Consider the following 15,521-nt stretch of genomic DNA (forward strand, 5'->3'; position numbering starts at 1 on the left):
TTTGATTTTGCATGATATCTTTGTAGCAAAACTAAGTGCTAAGAGGATAGCCCTACCATTAGTTGTTTGTTAGTTTGTCTTTTCAATTATCTGACTAGTCATTGAAGTGCTTGATTTTGGTGTTTCTTTATCCACTCATTCTTTTGTTGTATGGTCTTATCCACTGTCCACATTAATATGAGAGGTGGGGCATGGTGTTTTATGCATTTGATTCAGGTCTGTCCATGCACACTTTTAAGAGGACAGTAAAAATGGTTGCTAGAAGTTCATTGTCCTAAAAATGAAGGGGGAAATGTATATTTTGAATCCTCAATCTTTGTCTTGTTTCAACATCCTTTCTATACTTATAAAGGATAAAGCTTATATGCAATAACTTATGTTCTCCAATTAAATTCAATCACGTAATTGTCTAAGTTACAGTATCTAAGAATTGTACCTAGCTTTTATCCTACTTTCGAATGTAATAAATAGAAAAGGTTGATGTAGGAAATGAAATTGCATGTGATCATTTGAGTAAGTCACTACTAGAGGTATCATTAGAATTAGGGTTAATTCTTTTGTACAAACTTCGATTCTACTAGTAGATTTTGTTGCCTTGAGGATTGTTGGTAAACCCTTGGGATTTTTTTCCGTTAGGGTTTTCACTCCATTAACATATTGATGTGTTCTTTTCTTTCCGCATTTGGTTATTTAGCAATATTGTTTATGTGGCATAATTAACCTAACTTTGAAATTGCAAATCATAATTGGTTAATTAGTTGATTCGATTTAAAATTGGTTAAAAGATAACAACCAGGGTATAAATTTTCCAACAAATACAATAGTGTAGTACCTAGTGTAATATAATAGTGCAACAATATAGAGATACACTATAAGAGATAGTACAATGGGCTCAAGAATAGGCTTGGGTGGGGTGTACTATTCTAACAGTCCCCTTAAACTCAAGATGAATCGCAAGAAACCAACTTAAGTTGGTATACAAAAACGATTTGGGGAATGTTACTTTGTGAAAATGCTTGCGAACTAATCATGAAATGCAATTGAGTAAAGCTATAAGTAGCCCTAAAGGAGAAGAAACAAATAAGGACAATCTTTCTCAATATACTTGGTCCATTCATGAAAGAAATTGTTATGGGCAATTTGAATAGCACTCCTATTGTCACAGTATACAAGAGTACAAGAAGATTGATGGACACCAAATCTTGTAATAAGCATCAAAACCAAATGATAAGAGAGGTTCCAAGTAAGAAGCAGTGCCTAGAAGTGGAACCACAATTGGTAGGGCATGTACCAAATTTAAATCAACGTAGGCTCTAAGCATAAGAGGTGATTGTAAGGAGAAATGTAAGCCATGAAAAAGTGTCGGCTTAAAATAGAGAAGATAGTGAAGAAAAACAATGAATTAAGCAGTGTGGAGCTTCCATGAATTGACTCACTTGAAAAACGACATATGAGACTAGATTCTAAAACTTCTCTTCCTATAGTGAATTTCCTTATATTGGGGATAGGGTACCCCTATAGTGATTATTCCTTTTGAAATTTTTTTCACTTTGTCACTATATCGTTGTATTTATTACTTTATGTTTTTGGTGACTTGATGGTTTGTGGTATTTGAATTGTTAAAACTATGATCACATAATAGGTTAATCAACTAAGGGGTCTACTCTAAAAGATTTTTTCATGCATAAATGTAATTTACTTCTAAAACTCTTATGATTATAATTTCTGAAAAGACTACACACTCCATCTCGACCACAATAATTTTCTTGGTTCTTAGGGTTCCACATTCATGGATATCAATAAGAATTCCTACATATAGATCGTTTTCTCAAAAAAGATATAGTTCAAAGGTTCATATGTCATCGGGCCCTTTGTTATCATCTTAAAATCGAATAATTTAATGGTGATGCTCATAACAGTGCTTCCCACAATTTAATGGGATTTTCTGCCACATGGGCTGTCAACTTAGTTAATAATATTCTAGCCTAGGAGAAAATGGGCAAATGCCCATATTTTGAAACTTGATTTTCTCAAAATCGAGTTATAAAAAAAAATAAAATTTGGAGCCCTATAGTGGCATTTTAAGGAGCCTATAGTGACGTTTTAAGGACCTATAGTGGCGTTTTGTAACTCAATCTCCATCACGTCAAGTTACATGCAATTTTTTTTTTATTTTTTGTGTGTGCCTATAACTCGATTTCAAGGAGCTCGAGTTTCAAAACGCCACTATATGTCCTTAAAACGTCACTATAGGCTCCTTGAAAATGCCACTATAGGGCTTAAATCGATTTTAAGAAAATCTAGTTTTAAAAGAGGAGCATTTCCTAATTAGTTTGGGAAAGGGGACAAAATGCTGGATTGTTTTTTTAAAAAGGGCAAAGGCCAATTTTTTCCTCTGGCCTATTATACTTAGATAACATGAACTGTATAGCTAATGCAACAATTATTGCTCTCAAACTCTCAGTGGGTTCCCTCAAACCCCTTATATTTGCTAGGAAACCAAACTGTATAACATAATGTTCTCTTTGAATGAGACCACTAAGCCATAAAAGTTAAAGTTATGCATTTTGTTTTGACTTATATGATTGACATCTCACTCATATCTAATGTTTTCTTTCCCCCTTGAATTCATGTATAGGGATGGCAAAAATGTTTTGCCCCCCATTTGACCCATCTTTTTTTATTCTGTCTGGTTCGAATTTTCCTCAACCAAAAAAGGTGATTGATTAGATAAATATAGGTATTGCTCACTCTATTCCATTCCATGTAATTGTGCCATACCTCGAATATGTTTTTCTATATTTTTATTTAATATATACTTTCATCTTTATTTATTTATAAATATCCTATTTATAATTTATATTTTTACACATATTCTATTACCACCCCCACCCAAACACCTTCTTTCTCTACCTTTTAGTACTCTCACAATTGCTCCTCTCTTTTGTCTTTCATATATTCTCAATGGCCAGCCCACCTCAATGCCATCCCTACTTACGTTAGATTTTTGTGGAAATGTTAGGAGGAGGTTATATTTGGGGAGGTTGTTTACTTGGGCTGTTGTTTATGATTACTGCTACTGGGATTATTCCTCACCAAGGAATCTCTTGTTTTGGAGCGCGGGGCTGATTGTGTGGGGTCCAATTTCTGCACACTCTTTGTGGTTCCCTTTTGTCCTCCTCTCTTACGTGTAACTACCCCGTACCTGTCCTCCTTATGATTCGTTCCACTACCTCCAGCTATGCCATTGCCAGCCATGCCATTGCCAACCTCACACCGAATCGTTTCTTAGGCCAAAATGGCCAAATGGCCATAAAATCCTAACTATGTAGTTAGTAGTTCTGGTTCCCAAACTATGTTTTTTACTAGCATTTCGAGTTTAAGAGACTTGATTTAGGGTCTATAAAACGAGTTTTTGAGACTTGATTTTCATGGGTTGTTCACGTCTGATGTGACACTTTTTCCACGTGGCATCTACATGGAAATCGAGTTTCTAAGACTCGATTTACATTTAAAAAGAAAAAAAAAAAACCACAAGGACAACAGGAAAAGAAAACCACAACAACTAAAAATATGTTTCATCAGAGAAGAAAAAAAAAAAAAAAAACCCAGATCGGCTGCGGCTTGGGTTGCGCTACGACCTGGGTCGCGCGGCGGCCTGGGTCGCGTGACGACTTGGGTTGTACTGTGACCTGGGTCGCGTGGCGGCCTGGGTCGCGCTACGACTTGGGTCGCGCGGCGGCCTGGTCTTGCGCAGCCTGGGTCGGCTTGCTGCATCTCCATTTCTTCTTCTTCTTCTTCTCTTTCTTTTTTTTTTCTTTCTTTCTTTCTGCGTTTATTTTGCTGTTTCTACATTTTGGGTCATTAATAATATAATTTTTGGGTTAGAAATCGAGTCTTAGAGACTCGATTTCCATGTAGATGCTACTTGGAAAAAGTGCCACATCAGACGTGAACAACCCATGAAAATTGAGTCCCAAAATCTCGATTTATAGACCCTAAATCGAGTCTCTTAGACTCAAAATGCTAGTAAAAAATATAGTTTGGGAACCAGAACTACTACCTACATAGTTAGGATTTTATGGCCATTTTGGCCTAAGAAACGATTCGGTGTGAGGTTGGCAGTGGCATGGCTGGCAGTGGCAAAGCTGGAGGTAGTGGAACGGATCATGAGGAGGACAGGTACGGGGTAGTTACACATAAGAGAGGAGGACAAAAGGGGACCACAAAGAGTGTGCAGAAATTGGACCCCACGCAATCAGCCCTGCGCTCCAAAACAAGAGATTCCTTGGTGAGGAATAATCCCAACAGCAGTAATCATAAACAACAGCCCAAGTAAACAACCTCCCCAATTATAACCTCCTCCTAACATTTCCACAAAAATCTAACGTGAGTAGGGATGGCATTGAGGTGGGCTGGCCATTGAGAAGATATGAAAGACGAAAGAGAGAAGCAATTGTGAGAGTACTAAAAGGTAGAGAAAGAAGGTGTTTGGGTGGGGGTGGTAATAGAATATGTGTAAAAATATAAATTATAAATAGGATATTTATAAATAAATAAAGATGAAAGTATATATTAAATAAAAATATAGAAAAACATATTCGAGGTATGGCACAATTACATGGAATGGAATAGAGTGAGCAATACCTATATTTATCTAATCAATCACCTTTTCGGTTGAGGAAAATTCGAACCAGACAGAATAAAAAAAGATGGGTCAAATGGGGGGCAAAGCATTTTTGCCATCCCTATACATGAATTCAAGGGGGAAAGAAAACATTAGATAGGAGTGAGATGTCAATCATATAAGTCAAAACAAAATGCATAACTTTAACTTTTATGGCTTAGTGGTCTCATTCAAAGAGAACATTATGTCATTTTAATTTTTAAGCAATCTAATTATAAGTAAACTAGAATGCATCTTAGAAAGTGAGCAAAGTTTTACTGAAAATAGTAGTTAAGCTTGAAGATCAAATTCATTACTTAGTTATTGGTTCTAATGATTTTAGCCATTTCACGTTTGAAAACCAATATGATTTGGTGACATCAAGTCAAAACTTAGTTTACAATTGAGGTACATAAGAGATTCTAGGCATCGACACAATCTGGCCACAAAATCAGCTAGGATAAGACTTTAAAAAAAACCATATTGAAGTTTGGTCGGTGTAGATGTCAAGTAAGATCTTCCTTTCACCATTGCATTTAATCAATTGGCACTATACTACTACTAAGAACTAACATAACCTGATGCGATGCGCAATGCATAATATTCAACATACAATATAGCAGTTAGAAACAAAAGATCAATAGGATAACCATATAAGTATATATAACTTAGCTCCAGATAAAAAAGTAAAAGAGAGAGAGAGAGAGAGAGAGAGAGAGAGAGAGAGAGAGAGAGAGAGAATCAAAGGGATGGCTCTAGTCTAAAGTGTAATAAAGGACAGTAGGTCCCCCCGCTCAATGCCTTTTCTCTACAACACAACTTGCTTGATAGCCATTATCGCAAAACAACCCCTCTAGCTTGTAAACTGATCTAACTAGGGGTACGACTATCTATATATATATAAACCAGTTTTCAACCACTAAACAAATAAGTTTTCAATAAAAAGTTGCATTCAAACGAACTCTAGATTATGTTGTCTTTACGAATTAAGTTTGGTGATTGGACACTGATGATTTGGTTTCCTAGCAAATATAAGGGGTTTGAGGGAACCCACTGAGAGTTTGAGAGCAATAATTGTTGCATTAGCTATACAGTTCATGTTATCTAAGTATAATAGGCCAGAGGAAAAAATTGGCCTTTGCCCTTTTTAAAAAAACAATCCAGCATTTTGTCCCCTTTCCCAAACTAATTAGGAAATGCTCCTCTTTTAAAACTAGATTTTCTTAAAATCGATTTAAGCCCTATAGTGGCATTTTCAAGGAGCCTATAGTGACGTTTTAAGGACATATAGTGGCGTTTTGAAACTCGAGCTCCTTGAAATCGAGTTATAGGCACAAAAAAAACAAAAAAAACAAAAATTGCATGTAACTTGACGTGATGGAGATTGAGTTACAAAACGCCACTATAGGTCCTTAAAACGTCACTATAGGCTCCTTAAAATGCCACTATAGGGCTCCAATTTTTTTTTTTTTTTTTAATAACTCGATTTTGAGAAAATCAAGTTTCAAAAGATGGGCATTTGCCCATTTTCTCCTAGGCCAGAATATCATTAACTAAGTTGACAGCCCATGTGGCAGAAAATCCCATTAAATTGTGGGAAGCACTGTTATGAGCATCACCATTAAATTATTCGATTTTAAGATGATAACAAAGGGCCCGATGACATATGAACCTTTGAACTATATCTTTTTTTAGAAAATGAAGAAAACGATCTATATGTAGGAATTCTTATTGAAAGCCATGAATGTGGAACCCTAAGAACCAAGAAAATTATTGTGGTCGAGATGGAGTGTGTAGTCTTTTTAGAAATTATAATCATAAGAGTTTTAGAAGTAAATTACATTTATGCATGAAAAAAATCTTTTAGAGTAGACCCCTTAGTTGATTAACCTATTATGTGATCATAGTTTTAACAATTCAAATACCACAAACCATCAAGTCACCAAAAACATAAAGTAATAAATACAACGATATAGTGACAAAGTGAAAAAAATTTCAAAAGGAATAATCACTATAGTATTTGTTGGAAAATTTATGCCCTGGTTGTTATCTTTTAACCAATTTTAAATCGAATCAATTAATTAACCAATTATGATTTGCAATTTCAAAGTTAGGTTAATTATGCCACATAAACAATATTGCTAAATAACCAAGTGCGGAAAGAAAAGAACACATCAATATGTTAATGGAGTGAAAACCCTAACGGAAAAAAATCCCAAGGGTTTACCAACAATCCTCAAGGCAACAAAATCTACTAGTAGAATCGAAGTTCGTACAAAAGAATTAACCCTAATTCTAATGATACCTCTAGTAGTGACTTACTCAAATGATCACATGCAATTTCATTTCCTACATCAACCTTTTCTATTTATTACATTCGAAGGTAGGATAAAAGCTGGGTACAATTCTAAATTCATATGTTTGAAGGTTGAAATTCAAGTTCGAAAGATTTTCTGTGTTAACAAAGCTATGCCAGCCTTACCCATCAATGTTGAAGATGCTGCTCGTAGTGATGTTGAAATTGAAAAAGCTTTGCAGGTACATTCACTAGTAAAGACCTCTCTCTCTATCTCTACTGTCATTCCTACTTATCTTAGCATTTCAATTAGAAGATGCTATCAGTTGGCGGCATATCTGCAATCAGCTTGAACTTTGCTAAAAATTCTTACACCTTTTGTTATATTGAAACGTTGGCCATTTCTACGTATATTTATTATTGGATCATTTGATGGGTGCAGAATGGAGAGCAGCTTGTTTGGGTTAACCAAGATACTCGTTTGAACTATAGAGTTCTTGACATGCGAACGCCTGCTAATCAAGGAATTTTTCGCATTCAGTGTCAAGTTGGGAATGTAAGTTACTGCCTTTTCTGGATACTTGATATATTGCTTGTCATCATCATCATTGTGCACCTTGTATCAATTTTAGCAATCTGTAGATGCAGAATTTTTAGTTGGCCTCTCTAAAAAAGCATGTCAGTTGGTTTTCCATCGTATGTGTGTGAGAGAGGAGGTGGTATCTCATGTTACTGTCTCATATCTCAGTAGGATAATATTCCATGAGAGAGAGAGTGAGTTGCCATAGATTGGACATAGAAATAAAAATGGAAGCAGGGAGAGGCATGAAAGCATGAGAGAATAGTACTCTTCTCTTCCCTTACCCAAAGAGAAATTAAAGGAAGGTTGGGATTTGTACTAATACATATTCAACTTTTCAATAATGGATTCATATTTGGAAACTTATTTTTTGTTTCACACATTTTAATGGACTTCATAGTAATTTTATCAAAAAAGATGAACTAATAAATAATAATTGATGATTTTGTAAAGCACTTAAAATCATCAGTTGGAACTCATTGAGTACTACCTCCTTTATTTGAATTAATTGTTTTGTAGGCTTTCATCTATGCCTCACATGTATCGTGAAATTAATTATATAGAAATGGTATTGAATCATCAGTATTTCCAGGAGAAACAAGCCCGTCATTTTATTTCTATATATGAGCTTATTGAGTAGTGTCCAAATTTTATGTGTGCTGAAGAAGATGATGGTACTCTATGGATCTTAAGTAGTGTCCAAATTTGAGGTTTTTGTCGATCTTTTCATTAGAGTTAGTTGTTATTTGAAATAATCCAAGGCTGGATGTCTATGTGCTTGATTATTTTCATTACTGTGCAGGTGTTTAGACAATTCTTGTTATCGGAGGATTTTGTTGAAATCCACACGCCAAAACTAATAGCTGGCTCAAGTGAAGGTGGTGCTTCTGTCTTTACACTGGACTACTTGGGGAAACCTGCATGCCTAGCTCAATCACCTCAGCTTCACAAGCAAATGGCAATTTGTGGTGATTTTGGACGTGTGTTTGAGATTGGCGCTGTTTTCAGAGAAGAGGACTCCTTCACTCATCGACAGTTGTGTGAGTATACAGGTCTTGATGTTGAGATGGAAATCAAGGAGCTTATTTTGAGGTAAAATTGGATTTCTGAGGTTTTTTTCTAATCAGCATCTAAATTTAGTTATGGTCTAGACTTTGCTGACGATCTGTGCTGGTTTGTGTAGGTTATGGATGTTGTGGACCGCTTATTTGTTGCAATGTTTGATTCCTTGAACAATAATTGTGCGAAGGAGCTAGAAGCAGTGGGGAGGCAATATCCATTTGAGCCTCTGAAGGTAATTATTTATTATGAGTCTCAAAATCTTGGAATACTTTGGTTACAACATTCTGTTTGGTATATGATGTCTTAGACTCTTAGGTGCCTATATATTCAAGATGCTTATGAAAATTGCTTTATGTTCATCCATTATAATACTTGTGGACTATTTAGGAACTATATCCATTTTGCATCCCCCTTGGCTTGTCTTAATCTTAAAACTAATTTTAAGTTTTTATATGTGCAGTACCTGCAACAGACCCTAAGGCTTACATTTGAGGAAGGTATCCAAATGCTCAAGGTAATGATAATGCATTTAAGTTCAGCAAAAAAAGGATAATGCTTTTATGCCATTGCATCACCTTTGAATATATAGAATGTAGCTAAGATCATTAAGGTAGGAATAACCTGAACAAATAATAAAAATTAACAGTTGGGGGGTTCAGTTCTTATTTACATGGCTTTATCATAATCACTTTCCTAATTCCAATACTTTGTCAGATTTAAATAATTTAACAAAATTACATGAACCTTACCTTCACGGGGCAGAAACTAATAGGATTGGCAGTTCCTTGTGTCCATGTCCCTGGCACATAGGTTTTGAACAGGAAAAAAATATATTCATAGTAACCAGGCAGGAGAAATGCAATTGAGTGGTATGTATTATTAGACACTCTCTTTAGCTGGTGAGGCAACTATTGGGATTGAGGGTTACATGGTGTTTTGCTGAGTTGTATCTGTGTTATGTGGTTGATCTACCCCCCACTCCTTCTCTACTTTTATGAATTAGAACACAAAGAATTGGCAATGGAGGACTTCTAGTTCTAGATGGCTTATAATTAGTTTCTACCAGTCCCATAGTTATTTGAATGTTGTGCATTCTTTTCCTTCTCTTTTTGGCAGTAATTATTATCCTGTGTAAATTTCAAATTGTATAACATTAAAAGAAAAGGTGATAGAATAGGCTGAATGGCTGATTGAAAAATTTATGGCATCTTTTGCTTTCAGTGATTTAAAATTGTGGGGGCTTATGCTTAGTAAGACTAACACTGAATAACACATGGCTGCTGCTAACTGCAAAGTTTCCTTCCTTCTTCAAATTTTTTTAAGTTTTATTTTACTTTATATTTTATAAATAAAGAAGGGGTGATCCTAAAGTTTGGCATGTTTGTACAGGATGCTGGTGTAGAAGTTGACCCTCTTGGGGACCTAAATACTGAGGCAGAAAGAAAGTTGGGACAACTTGTTCCAGAGAAGTAATTTAATCTTACTTGATCTTTTATCCTTACCTATGCTTTTTATGTAGTTCTTTTCTTGTCTTTCTTATTTACATTTTGTCGTTAATGATTCAAAAATTGTACATAAATGCCAAGCAGATTTTGTTTCTGATTATAGGTATGACACTGAGTTCTACATTCTCCACCGTTATCCTTTGGCAGTGAGACCATTTTATACAATGCCTTGCTACGATAATCCTACTTACAGTAACTCATTTGATGTCTTCATTCGAGGTAAATTATCAACTATTTCATTAGTACTATTGTCGCACATATTTATTAAATCTCTTGCTGCCTTATTTTTCAAATTTTAAATAATCAACTATCATCGCAAAGTTTTGGTGACTTTTCAATCTTTATCCTTTTTGTGTTTTTTCATGTAATGTGTACTAGTCAGTCCTCATTCTGGAGATACTTTGTATCCTTGGTTGCCCGTTTATTACCTAGATTATGCAACATTTTATATGTAGTGATTATGCAGCCAATATTGGCAGCCTTTTGGATAGGTTGCTCCAGTGGAGTTAGGGTGAATGACTGAAAGCTATGTGATAGGGAGGGTGGGTTGCAATTTTAGTGGCCTTTTGATAAATTGTGTTGGCTGTGGGCAGTGCACACGCTAAGTTAGATTTGGTTGAGCTTGCCCCTATGCGGAGCAAATTGATTAGAGGACTCAGCCCAATATCAATTAATATCTTGTATCCAAATTTTGTCTCTGTTTTGTGTCTGGTTTTTCTAAGATTTAATCTTGTAACCTATACAAAGAAAAAAAAAATTGTGTAAACCTAAGCTTTGATGGTTAAAAAGATCATACATCAGGGAATCACCAAGAGCCTTGTCCCTATGCCAAATTTTTTACTGTTGTGGAAGTCAAACACGAAGACTTGGGCTTGAGCACTTACTGATGCATGTAAAAAAAAAAAAAGAGAGTTAAATCTCTATTCTTTTTATTTTAAATTTGTAAGTTACACAGAGTTGGAGCTCATTTAATTAGAATAATGATTTTAGTAGTTGACTCAACAAACACCCTAAAACCAAATTTTTGTTGGATCTTGATTTAATTAAAACATCTTTTAGTAAATTTTTTATATAGAGATATAGAATTGTAGATGAAAAGTTGGGTATCAGACATGGTGTTTGAGGATACCCCAATGGTTCCATCACCTCTTGTGGTTCCTAGGCATTGGGGTTTTAACCCAACCAGCCCCAGGCCATTACCTCTCTCTCTCTATATATATAAAGAAGTTGCATATCAGACAGATTGATGTAGGTTGAAGAGATTGTTTCATTGTATGATCTTCAAATTAGGGATTTAAAAAAAAAAAATGGGGCTTTCTGAATAAAAGATTTAAAATTTTTGGCTATTGATTAGGGCAAGATGAAGGAAAATTGCAACTGAACCATTGGCAAAGGTGTTTTTATATTTCCATTGAATAATATTTTGTCTTTTGAATCTCCTAACAGCTTCTACTTTTTTTATTTTTATTTTTGGATTGGTAAGTTACAGCACACCCACCCAGTGGGTTTTGAACCCAAGCCAAAATTAGATTACCATGCAGAGTTCCGTACGGCTTTCATGGGGCTTTCATGCCAATGTCATTGCGAAATTAATAGAATTATAAATTCATGATTACATATTTTGTAAATCTTGTTATATTAGGGATGATGTTTGATGTATTAATGAAAATTTTATGTTTATGTATATATTGTTAAACTTTCTTACTTATTAGAAAAGAAAACTTTTTGTGTTTTGAAGTGTTTAAAGTTATGTTTGAAACAGAGGTGAGAGGAAAAGGACGACATCCTTCTCCAAACATAAGATATAACCATTAAAAAAATCCTTTTTTTTAGTTTAAATTAAAATTATGCACTTATATCAAGAAAAGTATAGAACTACAAAGGTTTAATTCTATAATTAGGATTTTATATGATAATAATAATAAAAAAAAAAAATCTGCTATAATTAGGAGTAGTCAATAAAACAGCTACGATTTAATCTACAAACAATTATGTAGTAAAGTTCTTTTTCCTTCCTTCTATGATAAATTTGTAGTATGCCTAATGTCACTCAAAATGGGTTGTGAGTGCATTAATTGATGCTCTACACTCATCAAATAAACCCAACTGTAACTGCTGCACGATGCATTGCTCTGGGTGAATATTATGGAATTTCGTGATGCCCCTATCTCAATTAAATGATCTATAAATGCCGACTAAGACTAACCAATTGCCTTCTTCCTTCTCTTCTATTTGGGCCTACGGTTTGTGCTGAGTATTTGGACTTCGGAGAATTATTTCCTGCTCAGAAAATCTTAATTTGTAATCTTTGGGACTTGTTATAACTTACAAGGAGAGTCCTAAAGGAAATCACGACAGGCCGACAATGAAATAACTGCAAGATACTACTCTTGAGGACTTAAGATCAAGGAAATAAATGGCATTTGAAACTGCTAAAAATTAAAAGGGGGTATATCTCTAAGTTCACATGTGAAAGATTTAGTTGATCTTGGAAATTGTTCTTAGGGTTAATTAATTTATCCGAAAACATAGTATATAGGGAAATGCTAACGAGTATCCTCAGGATATTGGTTAATAATCCATTTAAAAAAAGTTTTTATAGGAAATGAAAAAAAAGTAATTAATATTTTGACAATTTTTTTAATTTCTTATAAAAGTGGTATCAAAATTTTCCTAAAATAGATTACTAATGAATGCCTTTAAGGCACTCGCTAGCATGACTTAGTATATATACTAATTAAAAAAAAAAAAAAAAAAGTACATTTATACAAATTTACTCCTAACATTAAGACCAATAGGTCATTTGTTAGGAACCATTAACTTTTTGGTCGTCCCTCTTTAGAAAATTGGGGCAGATTCCCCAGGGCCTACCTAGCATTTTTGCTAATTTAAATAGAAAACTTAATTACTTATAAATGATTCATCAGAAATAGATGTACTTATAAATGATTAGAACCACCACTCCCAAAATATTAATGGCTGCATGGACGTATGCTGACGTGGTGAAGATATATAGGTTTTGTTAATGGTTGCCCTAAGAATTCACTACATAATTTTTATACAACAACAAAAAAAAGCTTTAGTCTCACAATTTTGGGGTGGGTTATAAGTCCTTAATAAGTTATTAATGGATGGTCATATGTATTATTTTCCTCTATTCTACTCTATTTATTGTTATAGTCTAGTCTATGTTACTCTTTTAACTGTCATGTTTTTTCTTATTACTTTCTACTAATGTTATTTTTTGTTTTACTCTACATTTTTTCATTCCTTCAACTTAGATCAATTCGCCTTCTTTTGCTGGTTCATTAGATACTCTCCTTTGAAAATGATCAAACCATCTTATAAAGTTATCAATGACTCTCCCTTATCTTTCATCAATAAGGACTATCCCTTATCTTTAAGCTAATTTCTTCATTTTGAATCATATCTTTTTGTGTATTTCCACTTATATTTCTATCTTATCATTCTCATTTCAACTACACTCATTTTATAAATATTTGTACACAATTGGATTTTATTTATAAAAAAAAAAAAATTTAATATATTTTCATTTTAAGCTTTGGTTATAATAATAATAATAAAGTAAAAAGAATCTATGGTAAGTTGTGATTGGTAGAATATAAAATGAAACACAAAAATTGAAACAAAGGATTTATATTTAGAAATGAAATGATTCTCCTAAGAATTTTTGAGTTCTTTAGCACAAAGACCACCCCTATGGTCCTATTCTCAGATGCACAAACTCTTCAAAACCCTTTACAAATTCGTGTTTGACATGTAACCATGTGGAAGATGATGAGGACAATTTTGTATTTGTGTTCTTATTGTGTTGAGAGAGGAATTTTTATTTTATTTTAGATATGTTTTTAAGGATTTTGGTGGTTATATTTATTTTGAATACCAAAAAATAAACATAAAATATACTTAAACATTTATATATATATATATATATATATATTGTAGGGTCACGATTTGTAACGACCCAAGAATGACATTGGGCTCGCATGCAAAGGGCCCCAACAATATGATTTGTAGAGAGTGGGCTTGAAAGGCATGACTTTGGGCATATATGGGCGGTTTTATCGTAGCTTCTATGAAAGCTCTTATATGGGAGGGCTTGGCTTGACAAGCTAAGCCCGTACGGGTTGTAGGACTTGAGTCCTCGGACTTTGTCTGAGGAGCCCTGCATCCTCCTTTTTTTCCCTTTTTCCGGGCCTCACTTTCTTCTGGGGGGTTTTTCCTTTTATACTCGTGTTCCCTTCCTCCTTTAGAGTCCACGTGTAAGTTTTACCTTTTGGGGTGTAGACCTGTCCTGTCAACCCATACCTCGAGTGGTTTGGGGTCGTTGGGAAAGTTAAAGGGCATGGTTTAGAGTATGGGCTTGTCAGATACAGGGTTTTGTATTATGATGTTGGCAGCTTTTTCTCTTGCCCCACCCTTACACTCAGTTTGCCCCTTTCTTCAGGCATTTCGTGAGGTGCCGAGCATGAGGTCGTCCTCGGCAATGGCTCTCCTCGGCTTGGGCCCTGGGCCCTAATGTAGAGTGGGCTTGGGCCGCGAATTCTCTGACCCCACAATAGCCCCTCAAAATCCTGCTGCCCGACTTTTAGTCGGGGAGAAGGGTTTTGGGTAATGTTGGGCTTACATCATAGCTTGCTCAGATTCGATACTCCACTAATATTTGTGTTTCTCCATTTACATGGGAGACGTGCCAAATTAAGAGGCGTACCGTCACCCATTCACGTGGAGTCCTTCGACGCTTCAATACTCAAGGCGCGCCTTCACGAGGATCTTCAGATCCTACGGTTGCGAATGGCATTGGAAATTGAGCCAACTCTACCTTGTCCGTAGCATTCCTTGGAAAGCTGCATGACTTGAATGCCCCTACCTTACCTCTTATATAAGTAGGATAGGAGGTTATTTTCCTTACACACAAACCCTTCGATTTCTCTTCAAAATCATAATCCTTCAGCTATACCCTCAGTTTTCGTGTTCAGTGCTATCTGCCCTTTGTGCAATATGTTCTAGACACAGACAGGGGTAAAGGAATTACATCCGCCACAGAGGTGCCGGATCCTTCCGAGATTCAAGGTGGTGTGGTCTGGGCAAGGGAGGCACAGATTCAAGATAATTTTCCGTCTTGATAAGGGGGAAATGGTATTTCTCCCTCTTTTAGTCAAAATCCGAAGCAGGTACTAGTCGCACCAGATCCTTGGTGCATCAGAAGTAAAGTTTTCTGCCATCAGCACTGTTTGCTATATCGCAGACGCGGTTATGTGGAAGCCCATCAACTTTTAGCTGCCTGCACCTTTTCTTCAATGGTGCTGGCCTCAAGTTGGGTTCCCTGCACCTTTTCTTCAGCTGCGCTAGCCCGAAGTCGGGCTCCCGGCGCCTTTTCTTCAACGGTGC

The 15,521-nt window shown here is 35.3% G+C and overlaps 1 pseudogene; it reads left to right on the plus strand.

Moving 5' to 3' along the window:
• The first annotated feature begins 6,595 nt into the window (after positions 1 to 6,595).
• On the plus strand, positions 6,596 to 10,475 carry LOC115972434 (annotated as a pseudogene).
• The last annotated feature ends 5,046 nt before the right edge of the window (positions 10,476 to 15,521 follow it).

This window comes from Quercus lobata, chromosome 12, assembly GCF_001633185.2.
Source record: "Quercus lobata isolate SW786 chromosome 12, ValleyOak3.0 Primary Assembly, whole genome shotgun sequence".
In the NCBI taxonomy this organism is placed as follows: Eukaryota; Viridiplantae; Streptophyta; class Magnoliopsida; order Fagales; family Fagaceae; genus Quercus; species Quercus lobata.